Here is a 20,720-nt window from a genome sequence, read left to right as displayed (position 1 = left end):
GTTCTCTATAAAAGGGAAATCAAGGCCATAAGAAAAGGTTCCAAAATATCTGAAGAGGGTCTCTTTAGGTAGGTCCTGTCTATAGGATTAGGTTCCAGTAGTTTTGGGAAGTCATGGGAAAATAGGAGGAATTGTAATGTCATTTTGCAGAGAAAAAAGTATGAAATAGTTACTAGTTTCATATTTCAAGTGGGTTATTTTGTAAATGAAATGTTGTCTATTGCCTAATAGAAGATAGCTTATGAGATTAATACAGATACATTTTCAAATCTTTACTCTCCTATGTGTGACTTTATTCTCTTTTGAGTTAATGGAATCAAGGGTTTCATTTACTTATTGTATTGTCAGGATGTATGTAATTTTCTATTCTATGCTTAAATCCAAGAGGTTAATTAAAACGCTTGAATGAAGTTACAGAGAGATAATGCTTGTACTAGGATTTGATAAGTAGTTCAGGTAAGAAACTGCAGATAGAATGATATTGTAAGGCATTACTGTTTATGATTAAATGAATTATTAGATAATTTTCTATCAAATTTCAATAATATTTCAGAGACTTTGTAGGCCAACGGATAAGGCACTGGTATTTGCTAGTAGATGTCATTAGGTTTTCAGTTTCTTGACTATTTTATTTGTGACTTGTCATAAATCTTTTAAGTATCAGAACATCATTGCTAAGCTTTTATGTATTTTTGAGTTGTCCCTCCCATCTCATTCTCTAGTTAGGTTGAGGAGCACTGAAGGATTTTCCATCCTTGAGTATTCTCCCTTTCTGTCAAGCTCTTTTATGAGATAATCTTCTTTGTTTCAATGAATTCGTGAGTGTGGTGTAGAGGTCAAGAAGTTCACTAAATGGATTACTCTCCCGGGTCTTGCAGAGCCCAAAGTGTAGAAGGATTTGCAAAAAATACTTGCCATAGGTGGTCCAAGCCTGAAGGATATTGACAGTTGGAAGTAGCTTTCCATAGGTATTCGAAGGAATCAGCTTGGTCCCTATCTTGTAGCAGTGTAAACCCATTTTTGGGAACCAATAAAAATGGCAACTCTGCTTGGAAATTTTGTATAGAGTTTTCCATGTCTTCCTCTGATTTAATGGTTGAGATTTTTTTCCTACATCATAGGACCCAAATATTTGCCTCGTAGAGTGAAAAGTTTCTTAATCTGTCCCTTGTCGGTTTGTGTTAATTCTCATAAATCTTGCCAGAAAATCTGTTGTAAGTCATCTTTCAATGTAAATTTTATCTAGATCTTTCCATTTTTTAAAGTATTACATAATACCTCATTAGTTGTGAGTGGCGACTCTAAGATCTCTACACTAGTGTGCATTGTTTGAAGAAGAAAAAAGAAGAACCAAAGAATTTGTAGTAGAGATGTAGCAGATTTGAGCTCTTATGATGAAGTACCCTGACAAGTTGAGGATATAATCCATATGATGCCATATGATAATAAGGAGGTGTTGCAGTGTTGTTTAGAAACAAATCTGACCTGTGAAGAAATTCTAGCTGTTTGAATGTTTGCCCTTCACAAGGAGGTGGCGACTCTGTCAGAGATCAATGTTAAAGATTTGAAGAATTGAGGGTGATTTTTTGAATCCCTAGTTAAAGAAGGTAGCAGCAGCTTCAACATTTCTAGGTATTTTGATTTTCATGAGTCAAGTATACTTTCGGGAAAATTATGTGTAAAAATGTTCCCTAGTAAGTGAGTAAAGAACTAAGGAAGGGAATGGTAGTGATTATTTTACATACTTCTATGACACAATTTTCACATTTTGTATTAAGTTAGATGAAGTATGTTTTGAGCTATGCATTGTAATAGTTTAAGAATATGATAAAGGAAAGAAATAGGGAAATGAATGAAAATATGTATTATGTGCCTGTACTTCCCTATGAAATGTCAAATGTAAATGTGCAACCTCTGTCAAATCACAATATATCTTTCTTTATGGAATGATATAAGCCATTAAGTTTTAATGGTATCCAAGGTTTCCCAAACCTTGTTCTTATTAAGGTTAGGGAACATCTACCAAAATTCAATGGGAAAGGATCAAAATCAGCACATCAACATCTACAGGAGTTTACTGAATTAATGGGAGATTTTGAGATAAGTCAAGAAGATGTCTTCATGAAGCTTTTTGTTCAACCTTTGAAGGAAAATTACAGGGATTGGTTTTCTTATCTACCTGCATGTTATGTCTCTTCATAGGATGAACTAAAGGTAGCATTCATGAAACAATTTGCCGAGAGAATTAGTCCAAGTTCAATTATGAAAAGATTCATGGGTATTCAAAAGGAAGAGGATAAGCTAGTTCTTGTTTTCAACCTTAGATTTGCTAGAACATTGGATGACATTCCTAGCCGTTATAGGCCAAATGATGTAGTATGTTTAGTTGTTTACTTGGCTGCACTTGATGAAGAATAGAGTTATTTGTTGAGAGACAAAGATCCCAAAACCTTGCATCGGGCTTATAGGATAGCAATGTACATTGGGAACAACTTGAAGTATGGAATCCGTAAGCGTTATCTATCTACAAGGGTATGCTATCCCAAGATATTAGATGTTGAAGAGAGGTATGAGTCAAAAGATAAAGATCAATTTCAAAGCATTTACATCCCTATTGATCACATTAACCCTATTATAACAAATGTTGTGAACAAAAGTATGAGTGAAGAGAAGTTGTCCCAGACAGTGGTTATTCATCATACTATTGAAAATAAGGTTGATGAGGAATTATGTGACATAATTGATACAAAAATGGTGATCATGTCAGTCACTTCACCAAATGACAACAACAGTAGTTGTTCCAGGAAGGAGATCCCACAAGGGATTCATCTACAGTTTTGTGTTTCAAGTAAATCCAAAAGTAAGTATGAATAATTGGAAAGTTGTATGTTTGATGAAAATGCAAGTGTGAAGGATTTTAATGATATGAATTTAGTCTCTTGGAAATTAGTTATATATGATAACAAAAATTCAGATGATGAGATGCCACCATTTTTGGTTGATAATGTTTGTAAGATGGAAATTTTCATGGTGTGTTTAAATGATGAAAGCATGTTGTAGCTTGTGTCTATGCCACATGAATTCATCCAGAGTAATGTATGTGAAGAGTGGGTTGAGGTGTGTGTCCTTGAGAATAATGTTTTGAATAGTTACAAACCAATTGTTGCATTACAAATAGTTGTGCATGAAAGGACTCAAAAGTTAATGAATAATAAGGAAATTACATCAAACAAATATATGGATCAGCCATATAGGGTATCTCTTTGTGCAAGGAGTCTGATTCATATGAAAAATTGGGGAATGAAGAAGATGAAATAGGTTATGCTGAAACCTGCTATCCTGATGATTTTGAGGATTTCTTTAAATCTGATTTAGAAATATTTGTGATTAATGAGAGTGGGTTGTCTTTTGATGTTACAAATGTTGACATTGAATATGAGAGTGTGGAGTTCATTGATATTGACCAAGGCTATGAAATGGATGAAGAAGATTGTTGCCTTGTTGCTCCACATGACATTTTGAAACCAGAATTGGAACGTTTTACAGTGCATGAGGATAGTTTTGTTGAGAAGGTGAATGATGATGTTTCTTCATCTGATTGTACAAAATATTGATCAAGAACTAGTGACTATGTCAATGGGAGACAAAAGTGAATTAGAATAGTTTGCAAATATTGACTATTCAGATATAGATGTTTGTAAACCAATTGTTATGCTGGATGGACCAACATATAATAGCATTTCCTTTGATATTTGTAATGAATTTGTATTATATTTACAAGAATACTTCAATAATCAATATGTTATGGAGATTCACACAGATACAGAGACAAACTTTCATGATGTCGGTTGCAAAATAGAGTATGAAGTGTTTCACTTCCCTTTTCAACTTGATGGGGCTATCATGAAACTTGTTGAATGTTGTTATCAATGTATTTTTATTTCAAACATTGAGCATGGGTCTTGTTTATTTCAAGCAATGCCTGGTGATAAGGTTGAGACTAGTGGAGGGTGCACTGAGTTAAAAGGTTTTTATGACATGCTGAGGGATGAACAGCTGTATGACAGTGGTGTCTCTAGATTGTTCAAGATGCAATGCGATCATAATTATATTTTTGATCGAGGGAAACATTGGTTGATTTTGAAAGATGGCATTGGGCCATCACATGTGGTTTGACCTTCAAGCCACAAACAATTTGGGGTAGAGTAATATTTTCTGACTCTATGCCCAATGGAATAATCATCAGTTACCCCTTGAATTTCCTATTCATGGATAATTTTTGAGGCTTTACTTTTCTTTAAAAAGTTGTTATCCATGAGAATTAGTTAGGTTTCTTTGGTAGTGTAGTTTCTTTCTATTGAAGTTGCTCTATCTAGGTAACTTCTTTTTGGGTCTTCTCTACAAGTGTTCTGCTTCACCAAAGATTCTGGTTTCTCACCTCATTTTTGTGAAATGAACATCCCCAACTAGAGCCAATGATAGTTCTTAAAAATAACTACACAAGAATTTTTATTTTTGAGCCTAAATATTGATCATTCTGGTTTTATTGTGTCCTCTATCAAAGTTCAAGGTCTAGGGTTTAGGGTTTGTGAATATCCAACTATTTCTTATGAAGAAAAACCCTAACCTTATTATATTTTATCATTACCTTTTCCCACTTAGGCTGAGGGTTGGTTACCATTGGCAGGGCCATTTTATTTCCTAAACGCTAAGTTATGTTTGACCAGCCCATCTACTAATTTTTCCTAAGTCGCACGAAAAAATTTCCCTATAGTCAGTCTCATTTTAATATTTGTGCCCGCACCCATCAAATTTTCCTAAGTCTAAAAATTCTAAGTATTTCAGCTCGTGGATAAAAGCAAGTTAGATTTAATGGCCCACGCTTCCTCATGATCGAAAGTGCAGGGAAGATAAAGACTGTGGCATCATGAGATGATGCCACATTCCTTTGACAGAGAGGGGCAAGCTGGAGATTTGACTTTTCAAAGACCTCATGTTACTAGTTCTCAGGAGGTAAAGACTGATTTACAAATGGCCCTATCAATTGAAACATGTTTCAAATGGACAGTGATGCTATGATCTAGGCAAAAAGGTGCTCAATTTTTAATTCACAAAGGTTAGCAGACATTGTTTTTGAATGGTAAAGTGCAAATATATCTGATGGCCCTTGTATCCTCGAGATAAAAGTTGCAAGAAAGTTATGGACCACGACATCATGAGATGATTCCACGTGTCCTGAGCTGACTAGGAAGACTGACGGTGGGGTCGCTGATAGCGTTGGGTTAAGAGATGATATGCCACTGATTTGTCACGAGTTTAATGGGTCCACAAGAACCGATGGAAGGTCAATTTTCATATTGACCATTAATAATCATTTTATTTGCCAAGCTGGGCAGGATCTGCAGCTGAGTTTCAAATTGATTTTAAGAGGGGTCACTAAAGTAATTGATTGTTGCCTGCATGGAAAAGATAGGATGAGCAGAATACAGGCTTGTCGACTTAGGATAGATAGCGACAAGTTTGAAGTTTTTAAATGCCGACTCATCCCTGAAGGAGCTTGTGGAAGGTCTTTGTTGGGTAAAGGACTGGTTAGACAAGTAAGGATGATGTCCCAGTGTTGTGAAAGGATTGGAATAACTTCTGAGTTGGATATGGAGGATTGTGGGTTCCCTGATGAAGTCAGAGATTTCTTATCGATAAAGATTATGAAGAAAAAGACTGTACACTCAAGGAGGAATAAGATCAGAAAAAAATCATTCACGTAAGGTGAACATATGCAAGAGGCAGTGGATTGATGGCCTAGAGATGAAACTGTCCTGGCTTGTAGGCATGATTGTTGAAATCCATAGCTGGTACGATGAGCAGAAAATATTGGGTGATGATTCTTCACATCAATAAGCACCACCATTTTGAGTTGAATTTCAATTATAAATTTATTAGGATGGTGATAAATGGGTAGAAAAGGATACAAACTTCTTCATTTTCTGAGAATGTTTTTTTATTAGTAAAGAAGATGGTGTTTGAACAGAATTACGCATAGATTCATTGCATATTTTTTGACATTGGATAGATTTTTTTTCTCTGGTATGAGGTTGCTCATTCTCAGAGGGGTTGTGAAAGTTTGGAGGATTGTCAGAGGGGGTGTGAAAGCCTTTTCTTATCAGAAAAAGCCACCCATGACATATTCTTTGTTCTTATTCTGCCAATTGTTGGTAGAGTGTTTGAGGAAGGAGCTCACAAGGAACCGAAACAAGGATTTGTTCGAGTAGGGAGTGGAAGTCAGTCATCTCTACAATGACATGGAAGTTGTAATGCCTTCTCAACATATTATGTTTACCCTCAAGCTCCTCTTTCCACTTCCTCTGATTTGAGGCATAAAGGTTGGAGATCTTCCTTTAGTTTGGGGGATATTTTACTTCTTGCTAGGATTTGGTTTCCTTTTCAAGAAGGGAAACTCTGTGTAGAACAAACTGAGCATCTTAGGGTCCATCTGAAGGTGTAAGGGTGATATCAGCATGACTCAAGTATTTTTATTTCTACTGATAATCAGTTGAATATTTTGGTTCCACCTCATCACGAGTACCAGCATATGGATAAAGGAATATTTTTTAATAAATTGTGTACAACCTCTTTGGCTTAATTTTTTGGTGATATGTATCCTTAGGCCTGTAGCTTGTTGTTCCCTTGTTCTCTACGAAAGGGAAATCAAGACCATAAGAAAAGGTTCCAAAATCTCTGGAGAGGGTCTCTTTAGGTAGGTCCGATCTATAGGATTAGGTTCCAATATATTGGGGAGGTCATGGGAAAATAGGAGGAACTTTAATGTCATTTTGGAAAGCAAAATTGTATGAAATAGTTACTAGTTTCATATTTCAAGTAGGCTATTTTGTAAATGAAATGTTGTCTATTGCCTGATAGAAGATAGCTTATGAGATTAATATAGATACATTTTCAAATCTTTACTCTCCTGTGTGTGACTTTATTCTCTTTTGAGTTAATGGAATCAAGGGTTTCATTTACTTATTGCATTGTTATGATATATGTAATTTTTTATTCTATGCTTTAATCCAAGGGGTTAATTAAAATGCTTGAATGAAGTTACAGAAAGAAAATACTTGTACTAGGATTTGATACATAGTTCGGGTAAGAAATTGCAGATAGAATGATATTGTAATGCATTACCGTTTAAGATTAAATCAACTATTAGATAAGTTTCTATCAAATTTTAGTAATATTTCAGAGACTCTGTAGCCTAATGGATAAGGCACTGGTATTTGCTAGAAGATGTCATTAGGTATTCAGTTTCTTGTCTATCTTATTTGTGACTTGTCATAAATATTTTAAGTATCAAAACATCATTGCTAAGCTTTTATGTATTTCTAAGTTGTCTCGACCATTTCATGCTCCATTTAGGTCGAGGATCACTGAAGGATTTTCCATGCTTGCGCATTCTCCCTTTCTGTCAAGCCCTTTTATGAGATAATCTGCTTTGTTTCAAAGAATTCCTGAGTGTGGTGCAGAGTTCAGGAAGTTCACTGAAGGGATTACCCTCCCAGGTCTTGTAGAACCCAAAGTGTAGAAGGATTTGCAGAAAATCCTTGTTGCAGTTGGTCCAAGCCTGAAGGATATTGACAGTTGGAAGTGGCTTTCCATAGGTATTCAAAGGAATCAGCTTGGTCTCTGCCTTGTAGCAGTATAAACCCATTTTTGGGAACCAACTGACTGAATGCTAGGTGGGTCGATTTATTATGATGTGTTTTTCCCTCTTTTGTAAGTTGAAATGTTGATTTGGGGTAAAGTACTGAAATTGAAGAAAATAATGAGCTACAGGTTTGGGATTTTTTCGTCCACCTGGATCTGAGCAATATAAGTTTATTTAGATCTTCACTACAAAAATACCTTGAAAAAGTAGGGACTATGGCACTGCCTCTTGGTCCTCTGAATTTTTCACCCATCAAAAAGGGTTCTTTCCATCTTTGCAAATAAATCTTAATCTAAGAAGAATAGTTGCACCCCTGTTTCTTGCACACAGAAAAAAGGGGAAAAAGGCTGGGAATAGGGGCTTGCGTAAGTCAAAACCCAGTTGAGGAATCAACCTTGAATGAAATATTTCAAATGTTTGAAAGAAATAATGGAAATGTATAACTCAGATTTGCAATGGGTGATGATGATGCTTTACTTCTTGAATGCAATCACATATGTTGTATGAAATAGCATTAACATGGCAAAACCCTAATCACACACACATGCTCATAATTGAATGATGTAATGTTGCTCCACAATGGATAGATGAATAATATATAGTCTTGAAGACCTCTAGAGATGCTTGATGATGAATTCTTGAACTCTTTATTGCTTGAATGTAGTCTCCTTGACTTATCATATTATGAATATCCTATCAAAATTAGAGGGGAAGACCTCCTTATATACTTTCTTGTTGTCAAACATATTAATTTTCTGACAAAAGCTAACACGAAGAATAAATTCCTGCTCAAATTTGAGAAGGGGCCTAGGGCCCAAATTAGTTCCCAATTACGGAGGACCAAGGTGTGGTGCCTTGGTCCTAGTGAGGACCAGGATGCCACACCCTAGTCCTACCACAAATTAGGCTAGGGTCAAGGGGTTCCAGCAAGGCAAAATATGAAAATATGATGTTTATTGCATGGAAGAGGCATAAATAGGTCCAGATCAAGCGTGAGGATGAGAACACTAAGGTGAGGACCCCAAATACAGTCAAAATTGCAAAGCGTGCAATTTTAGGATGCTACAATTAGTAAGTCGGTATTCTCTTATGAAAGTTGAGAGGCTATCTTTAACACATTATTTAATAAATTACACCATAGAGGTTGATGAATTTAGTAGAAGTATCTCCCCTTAAAAAGTCTAGGAAGTTATCAATTACTATTGCTCTAAATAATAACTTAGATTATTGTGGTTATCCTATTTATTTTTCTTGCTACCCATTTTTATGAACCCATTTGAAAATGAAAGAGATAGCTAGCTGCGTGAAATATGTTCTATGTACATATCATATTCAACATGTTAACCATTCTATCAAATCTAAACTATGATGGGTGAGAGGAGTAGAGGAGTGGGAAACCAAGGATTTCAAACTAAGTGTGATGATGGAGATGCAGAGGTAGATGATGATGGAGATCCATTGGAGTTGGGTTTGTGTTTGCATGTATCTTCTTGGCCACAAGTCTTTCATGTCTTGTGGTGCAAGTTTTTGGCCTCTCTTATCCCTAGTGTTGCAGTCTTCAAGAGGTTGTTTGGATGCACATGCACTTTCTGGCTGATTGCATTGGTTGGGTTGGGCATGAGGGAAACTTATTCTCCTTCCTTGTTCTTGAGACCTTCTCATCTAGGAGAGCCTTTCGGTGGTCTACCATTTCTAGGTATTTGTTTTATTTCTCTAATGGCCCTATTGCCTATATTTTCTATGTGGTTTGTGATGGGTGCATGAGGTGCTTTTGGTGGTGTCCCTCCTACTATGGGTTTGATCTATTGTCTATGTACCATTATAGATTTTTGGCCATTCAATTTTTCATGGTTGAGACCTCCTCTTTGGGTACATTTGTGCTTGTGGTTCTTGTTGCGGGGATGGCCTGTATTTGGTCTTAGGCCTATTTTGAGGTGTTGAATGTGGTCTCTACTTAGATGTCCTTAAGTTGTGAACCCTTGATGGTTTTGGTTGTGGAGTGTATGCCTATCCCTTATTCCTCTTTGATGTTGATGAAATGGCTTTGATTTTGGGCAGACAACTGAGAGGGGGGGTGAATCAATTGTCTCACAAACTCACACAAATGAAACTTATTCTCAGATTTGATATTAAGCACGACAAAATAAATCAACAACAAATAAAAAACACACATAAAACCAATATTTTTGACATGGAAAACCCAGTCAAGGGAAAAGCCATGGTGGGAACCTACCCACAATATGATAATACTCTATTAGAAGTATATGAAATATTACAATGGGGAGTGCACATGCATTCAGGCACATTGGCTAGAGCTCACTGCTCAAAAACAAGAAAGATCTACAACCCAAGGAAGACTCATTGTCCTAGAAACAAATTCGGATCACATCCGAAAGATCATTAACTGATAAGATAGCATCTCCTAATTCCTAGTTATAGTTACGGTTAAGCACAAATGAACTTCTTCTTCTCACACTTTTCTCTACCTCTGAAATATGAATACATTATTCACACATACACTCATCGACGACTCTATTAATTATAAAGATATTGCATTTATTTATAGATGACATCAACCTTGAAAGGATAAACAAGGTTGGCTCAAAAATCATCACCTAATTATAAAAATACAACCACACATGGCACAATATCATATATGGACCAAAAAATGTCAGCTAAGATATAGCAGGAACCCAAATCACATGCTTTGAACATGAAACACCTCCAAGAATTATGCATCAAATGTTTGCAACATGCTACAAGCATCTAGTCAGTCAAAACCATGAAGAACACCAGTGGACTGAAGAAAGACATCAATTATGAGCACAATGATCAATGAGGACCACCAACACAAAAGGAAGACAATCCAGAAACATCCACAAGCATCATGAATTACCACCACAACATCTACACCAACTCAAATTACTGCAATGGCTATCAACCTAGAAAATTAACTTGTAGAGCTCCAAACCATGAACCAACTAAATTGAAGACACACATCAATGTCCCAAACACTTCTCCAGATCCGTAGATCAAGGTATTACAATGCAGATCAAAATTTTGACCACTGACATCATTGAACAACTGAGAAACCAACCATAACATAGATATCCATGTCTCACTCGAATCTTCATGTGGACCTCTAAAATTTATAATGAATCATCTATACACAATCCTCTACAAACCCTTTAATTTGCAAACTCTGGTCATCATCATGTTGAACAAATCAACTAAATGAAATTCACAACAACACTATCATAGACAGAGATATGTTAACATCAATGACAACATATCTCTTACATATCTGCTAAGCACATATTTATAGCATATTAAAAACAATATCCAACAATCTCCCCCTTCGGCATTGATGGCAACATATGATATAAAAAACAATCAATGTCAAAGAAATCAATAGCTCTCTCATATTACTCTCTCCCCCTTAGATTACTACATAGTTTTTTACATGAATCTCTCCCCCTTTGACATCAATGGAAAAGGCACATATTTGTACCATAAAAATTAAAAATAACTCACAAAACTTAATACTGAATACTCCCCCTGAGTAGAAGCCTCACTTATCAATCCAAATCACAAGATATGACTATGAAATGTACCAAACTATTGCATACTAATGCACATTAGTTCTGATTGGGAGGGGTAATCAACCCTAGCTTCCCTCTGAGATACTCAAAGGTATATTTAGGAAAAGGCTTCATGAAAATGTCTACAATCTATTCCTTTGTAGGCACATACTCCAATCCAACTTCCTTCTCATTTACCTTGTCTCTCAAAAAGTGAAACTTGATAGATATATGCTTAGTCTCAGAATGCAGCACCAGATTCCTAGAAATGTTAATTGCACTTGAATTGTCATAGTAGATAGCATTAGGCTCATCATACACTACTCTGATATCTTTCAACATCTTCTTCATCCACACAACCTAAGTACAATTGTTAGCAGCAACAATATATTTTGCCTCTGCAATTGATAAAGAAATTGAATTCTACTTTTTACTCAACCAAGAAACCAACTTTTTTCCTAAGAAAAATGCACCACCACAAGTACTCTTCTAGTCATCCACATCTCCTACCCAATCAACATCAATAAAAGAACTCAAAGTAAAGTCATCATCCTTAGGATACCATAAACCAAAATCAATAGTTCCTTTCAAATATCTAAAAAATCTTTTAACAACTACAACATGAGATTGCTTAGGATCAACTTGAAATCTAGCAACAAGACAAACAACATTCATGATATCTGGTCTAGTCTGAGTCAAATAAAGTAATCCACCAATCATTAATATGCATCTGGTCTAATTTCTTTAGGGGAATCATCATCCTTAGTCAGCTTACATCTGGTCACCATAGGAGTACCAATTGGCTTTGTATCTTCTAGACCAAATTTCTTCAACAACTATTTCACATACTTTGAGTGTGATATAAAAATCCCTTTATCTAACTAAGTAATTTGCAATCCCAAAAAGAATTTCATCTCTCCAATCATAGACATCTCAAATTCACTTTGCATCTCAATCCCAAAAAGAATTTCATCTCTCCAATCATAGACATCTCAAATTCACTTTGCAAAGTCTTTGAACAAACCATTGTTTCCTCCAAAAATAATATCATCAACAAAACTTTAACAATCAAAATGTTATCATGATCAATTTTTAAATACAAATTACTATCAGTAGTACCTTTGTTGAATCCTAACTTCAATAGATACTTATCCAATATGGCATACCATTCTCTTGGAACCTGCTTCAATCCATACAATTCTTTCTTCAACCAGCACACCATATCTCCTTGATCAATCAATAAAAATCCATCTGGTTGCTCTGTGTATATCTCTTCTTCTAATTCACCATTAAGGAATGTTGACTTGATATCCATCTAATAGACTTTGAAATCTTTGTAAGCAGCATAACTAAGAAATAATCTAACAACTTCAATCCTTACCACCAGAGCAAAAGTCTCCTAAAAATAAATTCCTTCCATTTGATAATATCCTTTACAAACAAGTCTTGCTTTGTTTCTAACAAATTCACTTTTCTCATTCAATTTATTCATGAAGACCCTAGTTACATTTGTGTTCTTAGGTTTGGGAACAAGAATCCATGTATTTTTCTTTTCAATTTGATTCAATTCTTCTTCAATCACTTTTACCAATGTTCATCTTTACATGCTTCACTTACATCTTTAGGTTCAATCTTAGAAATCAAATAATACTCAACTTGATCTTCTCCAATTCTTCTCCTAGTTTAAACACCTTTATTTCTATCTCCTATAATCTGATTTTCAGAATGATTCAATCTTACATACTTGGGAGTCTTAGGATTTAATTGATTTTTTAGACTCTTGATGTTTTTCTTAGGCACTTGCACTAGTTCCTTCACCTTGATTCACTAGATTCACCGGAACAATCTGAACTTGATTCTGGGTTTGCAATTGCTTTCCTTTATTTGCACTGTCACTCTGGTCATCTGAATCATATCTAGAAGATTTGTACTAACTCTCATTTTCTTCATCAACCCTGACATTAGCACTCTCAACTACCTTTCTCAATCTCTTATTATAACACCGGTAGGCCTTTCTTTTAGTAGAATACCCAAGAAATATTCCTTCATCACATTTAGCATCAAACTTCCCTAAATATTCATCTCTTTTGATATAACATTTACTTCCAAAAATTGTTAAATATTTAATAGTAGGAGCATGACCAAACCATAATTCATAAGTAGTCTTACCAGTATCGCCTTTGATATGCACCCAATTAAGAGTGTAAACAATAGTACTCACAACTTCTCTCCAATAAACATGCATAACATTTCCTTCAATCATCATTGTCCTTGCAACTTCTTGAATAGTTTTGTTCTTCCTTTTCACTACTCCATTTTGTTGAGGGGATCTTGGAGTAGACAATTGTATTCCTATCTCATGCTCTTCAGAGAATGCATTAAACTCATTAGAAATGAATTCTCCACCTCTATCAGATTTCAAATACTTCAGCTTCAGACTTGTCTCAGTTTCTACCATAGCTTTGAAAATCTTGAATTTTTCTAAAGCTTCAAATTTCTCCCTTAAGAAAGTAACCCACATCATCCTTGAATAATCATCAATCAACAACATGAAATATTTGTCTCCTTGCAATCTTCTAACTCTAGAAGGTCCACACAAATCAGTATGCACAAGATCCATAAATCCATTTGAAAAATGATTCTTACTCTTGAAGGAAATTCTTGTGTGTTTCCTTAACTGGCATTCCTTGCATACAGGGTTAGTAGGTTTCATCAACTTGGGAAGATCTCTCATGGCTTGAGTAGAACTTATCTTAATAATGTTATCAAAATTCACATGACACGTCCTTCTATGCCATAACTAACTTTCATCAATCTAAGCAATCAAACATCTTTAACTAGCGCTATTTAAGTGAAAGATATTACCTTTAGTCTTTGTACCTAATGCAATCTCAATTCCGGAGCTACCCAAGATTCTATATTTGCCATTCTTAAACTGAAGATCATATCCTTTGTCAATCATCTATCCAACACTCAAAAGATTATGCTTTAGGCCTTTTACATACAAGACATAATCAGTATTGTGCTTACCATCAAGAGAAATAGAACCTCTACCATAGATTACACCAGCTTTGTCATCACCAAATCTTACAATTCCACCTTCACACTTCTCCAAGCTCACAAAATTACTCTTATCACTTGTCGTATGATGAGAGCATCTGCTATCAATCACCCACTCATCTTTCTCTTCAACTTGTCTAGCCAAATCTCTTTCCTCATTCATGCAACTAGCAGAATTAGTAGGTATTGGATCATCTTCCTTGATAGCAATAAACACCCATTCATGATCACTTGTATTTCCTTTATCTGATTCATCATCTGACACACATTTATCAGCAACATAATAACATCTCTTCTAAAATTTAGGCTTGTAGGGTTTTTAGGAACTCTTTCTAGACACCTTGAGGCAAAATATCCTGTCTTATTGCAAGAAAATATTTAAGAGGCAATTTTCCTTCATAATTACTAGCTCTTTTAGGTAATTTCTTGGCAGTCAATGCTTCAATCTCCTCAATCTCTCGCTCTTCTTCTTTCATCTCTTTCATCTCTTTCTCATATCTTGACATCCTCCTTGAATAAATTTCTCCTAGATCATATCTTTGCCTATCCTTCCCAAAAATAGTGGCTTTGAATGCAGATTCAGCCTTAGGAAGGGAATCACCAAACTCACTCAATTCAAAAGTTGATAGCTTATCAATAAACATGTCTCTAGTTACATCAGTCATTCTCCGAATCTCCTCAATAGAAGCAACTTTATGTTTGTGGGATGCAGGTAAGGATCTGAGCACCTTAGCAACAATATTTGATTCTTCTAACTTTTCACTGACACATCTGATATTGCACACTAATTATTCACCTTTTCATAAAAGAAGTGATGTTCTCATCTTTTCCCATACTCAACATCTCATACTTTCCTTTCAGGCTCTAAAATTTAGCAATCTTTACATAACTATCTCCTTTATACAGGGTTTCCAACTTCTTCCAGATCTTATGAGTAGTCTATAATTCCACAACATTTTTCATTTCAAAATTAGTCAGATCACTGAACAATTCTTCCTTAGCCCTAATATTGCATTCAACTTCCTTTATCTCATCTAGAGTTGAAGGTCCATTTGCAAGAACATTATACTTGTTCTTTGTGATAGTCCGATAAGATTTACCAATGCATCTCAGATGACACTCTATGTAGCTCTTCCCAAGTGAGTAGTTAGTTCCACCAAATCTCGAACTCTCCTCCTTGTAAGTCACCATCCCAAATCACCTCAAGTAGTCAAGCTTCTCTGAAGGAACCTGCTTTGATACCAACTGATGAAATGAATTTGATTTTGGTCAAACAACTGAGAGGGGGGGTGAATCTGTTGTCTCAAAAACTCACACAAATTAAACTTATTCTCAGATTTGATTATTAAACATGAAAGCATGAATCAACAACACATCAAGAACACATGTAACAACAATATTTTTGATGTGGAAAACCTGGTCAAGGGAAAAACCATGGTGGGAACCTACCCACAATATGATGATACTTTGTTAGAAGTATATGAAATATTACAATGGAGAATGCACATGCATTAAGGCACACTGCCTAGATCTCACTGCTCAAAAACAAGAAAGGGCTACAACCCAAGGAAGACTCAATGTCCTACAAACACATTCAAATCACATCCAAAAGATCATGAACTAATAAGATAACATCTCCTAATACCTAGTTATAGTTTCAGTTAAGCATAAATCAACTTCATCTTCTCACAATCTTCTTTGCCTCCAAAAGATCAATACATTATTCACACACACTCATCCATGACACTATTAATTACAAAGATATTACATTTATTTATACATGACATCAACCTTGAAAGGATCAACCCTCATCACCTAATTATAAAAAATACAACCACACATGCTATAATATCATATGCGGCCAAGCAATGTCGGCTAAGATATAGAATATACCCAAATCACATGCCTTGAACATGAAACACCTCCAAGAATTATGCATCAAACATCCGCAAGACGCTACAAGAATCTAGTCAGCCAAAACCATGAAGAACACCACTAGACCAAAGAAAAACATCAATTATGAGCATGATGATCAATGTAGACCACCAAAAAAAAAGGAACACGATCTAGAAACATCCACAAGCATCATTAATTACCACCACAACATCTGCACCAACTCAAATTACTAGAATCATCAACATCGTCATACTGAACTTCAAGAACATTAACTGTAATGACTGTCTACCTTGGAAAATTAACTTGTAAAGCTCCAAACCATAAAGAAACTGAATTGAAGACACACATCAATGTCCCAAATAGTTCTCTAGATTTGTAGATCAAGGTATTACAATGCGGAGCAATGAAGATCAAAATACTGAACACTGACATCACTCAACAACTGAGAAACCAGCCACAACAAAGATATCCATAACTCACTCAAATCTTCATGTGAACCTCTAAAAATTATACTAAATCATCTATACACAATCTTCTACAAACCCTTTAATCTGCAAACTCTAATCATCATCATCCTAAATAAACAAATTGGCTGAACTTCACAGCAACATTGTCACAGACAGAGAAATATGTTGACATCAATGATGACACATCTCTCAGATATCTTTCAAGCACATATTTTCAGCATATTAACAATAATATCCATCAGATATTTCTTTGGTTGCAATTTTTGGGCTTTCCCTTGTCCATGTGCCTAGTTGTCTAGGCTTCAAAGGTCTTTTTTCCCTTTGTGGATGGGTCTTTTACAGCTGTGTAGATGGATTTGGGGCATTGTGTTGTTTGGTGTGAGGGGTTTATTCTTCCTTGTTAATTATATTATCCTCTTTTCTATGATTCTAATGGTGGTGCTTGTATGAGATTTTGGTGGTAGGATTTATGCCTTTTGGGGCTAGACTATGGTGGAAGCTACCAACACTATTGGGTTGCATTTTGTCTGAAGGTTTAGACATTCCATTTTAGTTTGTATGGATAGTAATCTTGTTTTCTCTAATGGCCAAGCATTATCTATTAGTTTTCAAGGGCTCAACCTAGCCTATTATTTTATTTGGTTAATGATTGGAGTTGGTTTCAGGGTTGTGCTTGCCTCTATTGATGTTAGGATTTTTCTCTTTTCTTGAAAGTGGGTCTCTGCTCCTTGCCTTTGGGTTCCTCTCTAAGGAACTATTTTTGAGTTAGATTCTACCCTTATTGAGGTGGGGTGTTTTTTGTTGGTCATGGTGAGATTTTGGCTCTTTTGGTTCCTTTTTTCTTATTTCACAATTCCTATGTAGGTGGTAACTTGCTTCATGAAAGAGGCTAATTGTAACTCTTGGTGGTCTTATCTCTTCATTGTCTTCTTGTTCATGATATGGATTCATAGTTGTCTGTCTAGAATGATGGTCTTCTCCTTCTTTGCTTCTATTGAGGTGGGCTTCTTTTCTGTTGAGGTGGAAAGGGGTATTGCAGATTAGGGGTTGACTCTCTGTTGGGTGATGCCATTATTTTATTTTGGCTAGCATGGGGAGCCTCTCAAATTCCTCTTGTAAGATTTCCCCACTCTTATGGTTTGTTTCCTTATTGTTCTTGTCTACAAGGAGTCTTTTGACAGTGTGCTTGTTTTGGCCTTGTTGGCCTGTGTGTTGTATGTCTTTATTTGTGGCCTCTTGTTCTATCTATAGCCTTTAGTTTTATGTTATTAATGGGCATTTGGCCTCATGTGTTGTAAGTGTTGGCATATGCTGGATTTGGTTAAATTTTGTCATTGATGTCAACACTGTATCCCGGTTGGACCTATCCCGGTTAGACTTGGTGTTTATCTTGGTTTTGGCTTCGATTCTGATCTAGTATGATCAGATCCTTGGATGTGGTTTTGGATGCTTATTTAGGATGGTTATATGCTTTCCATATTCTATTGATTCATTTTTTAGTGCTCCTGTAACTATCGCTTATGTTCTCGGTTGATATTTCTTGGTACCGGTTAGCGATATTTGATGTTTTGATCAGATGATTTTGGTCCAACTTATGGAATCAGTTTCTATTATGATAAAGGTGATTCTTGATCATGTCCTGAGTGCTTGGTGACTTTACATTGGCTGGCATGCTATTATGGTGGTCCTATTTGGATCCGGTTAGATTTTTTGTGTTATTGCATTGAGGTTACTACCGGTTGGAGAAATGTGCTAGATTTTGGTCTTACCAAAATTTTCGGTGGATATAATTGTTTGGATATTTGGTCTTATCACTAAGGTTGATGATCTTATTTATAGGTGACTTATTCATGTAATATGTCATATGTGAGATCAATGGTTATATCTACATTATCAAAGGAAGGTTTATGTGCAAACAAGTGATATATCATTTGATAGAAGGATTTGGTGTTGCAGGCAGACATTTGTGCTTAACTAGAACTGTATCAAGCATTAGGAGATGCTACTTTCATAGTTCATTCTTTTTGTATTGTAGTCTAATATTTTGTAAGTCAATGAAACTTATTTTTTTATGAGAAGTGAGCTCTAGGCAGTTGTCCTGATTGCAAGTGCAATCTGTTGGCATTGACAAAACTGATCAATCTAGAGAACCGGTATATGAGCTAAGATTTGTCATTGATGTCTAACACTGACCGGTGAAGTTGTATCAGTGGAGTGGTGTATCTTAGTAGAAAAGGTGATGACTTGCAAACACATGGAAATAATATTAGAAACAGATGACCAAAGATCAATCAGCTCAAGGGAAGACAGACTAAGCCAACCGGTCTGTCACTTAGGAAGATCGATCATTCTAATGATGATGAAGTCACAAAAGGTGACTCAGGCAACAAGACTTGAGGTTGTATGCTAACTAGAACCTCATTGGAAAATAGGGAAAGAGACTTGATGCCAGCACAACAAACCGACAATCAAAGGATGAACCGCTAATATAGAGTGCAGTGGTATACTGGTACACTGGTAAGGCAGAAGGAAGATAGGTGATTACCATAAATCTCAGAGCAATGATCAGTTATTCAGTTGTGGTGGCAAAAGGTGAGTTGGTGAGCTTGTGTCTACGCCAAACTAAGAGCTAGTGAAGTCAACTTTAGTTATCATGCAGTCAAGCCATGATTACTTGCGGATTTTCTAGTTCACACTTAAATGACTGAACTCGACCCAGAAGTCACTAATTTTGGGGGATGCGGTGGCAGAATTAGTTGAATAGTTGGTAGAATTGTTGCAGGATATGCAGAGAAAGAGTGGGAGATTTAGAATTTGAAATCTTCCAAAATCTGTGACTGCTTTGATTGAGGAAATACCTGAAGGTGACGACAGAAAATGTATAAAGTATTCTTGAATTCATTCAAAAATTCTTGATCATAAAATTTGCCAAAAGGAGATCTTGTAGAAGGCAATCCAAAGTGAAAATTAGAGTGAGAGGAAGTGCTAAAAAGATTTAGTAGAGCAAAGAGTGTATGACGTAGACCGACAAAGTGCAAAGCTGAGGGACAAAGGACCAATAGAGTGCAGAGCCAAGGGATAGAGGGCCAACAGAGTGCAAAGCCTAGGGATAGAGGACCAATAGAGTCCAGAGTTGAAGGTCAGAGGAACAACAGAGTGTAGAGTCGAAGGTATAAGCAGAAATTGGTGTTGTGCAGAGCTAACACAACCAATGTGGATAGAGTATGATTCTCATTGTAATCTGATTAGGCTATCAGTAGCTAATTTAGCAAATCATCCTTTTGTTACTTTCTAACCATTGAAACTTAAATCCCTTAACTAGGTGGACTTTAACAGGTCCCTTTGTAAAATCCCTTAACCAGGTGACATTTTAATTGATGTTCTTAAGTCCTTTAATCAGGCTACCTTTAATAGGGTAAAGGAACTAACAAGCCTTAAAGAAAATCCCTTAATCGGCTGGCACCCAATAGTCTCTTTGTAATCTCCTAATAGGGATGGCTCCTCATCAGGCATACTCTAGAAGAGTAAAAATTTTGTGAGTTCCTACTGACACCGTGGTTTTCTCCCATTTGGGTTTCCATGAGATAAATCTTGTTGTCACTGTATATCTTTTCATGCATGCATATTCTTCTGCAGTAATTAAGTATATTGATTAATATTAAGTAAGTGTAGATTTGAGTTAAAAGTTTTAAATGTGAAAAATTGATAGAGTGTTGATTCACCCCTCCACTCTTAGCACTGGTTGGGACCAAATTGGTATTAGAGCATAGGTCCTTAGATTCAGAAGAAGCTTAAACAACTTAAGGAAAGATCCAAGATGATGCGAAAGGAGGGTCCTAAGTTCTCTAAGGAGAATTACACCTTATGGTATGGAAGAATGAAGCTTTATCTAAGATCCCTTTGAGAACATTATTGGAATCATATAATCATAGAGTACAATGAACCTTCATGGGTTCTCACTCCGAATCAGATCAAGGAAAGGCAAGAAAATACTGTTGCTATGGATCTGATTGT

The sequence above is a fragment of the Cryptomeria japonica genome, chromosome 10 (assembly GCF_030272615.1).
Source record: "Cryptomeria japonica chromosome 10, Sugi_1.0, whole genome shotgun sequence".
NCBI lineage: Eukaryota > Viridiplantae > Streptophyta > Pinopsida > Cupressales > Cupressaceae > Cryptomeria > Cryptomeria japonica.
The sequence above is the reverse complement of the archived record's forward strand: the minus strand, read 5'-3'. Positions refer to the sequence as shown.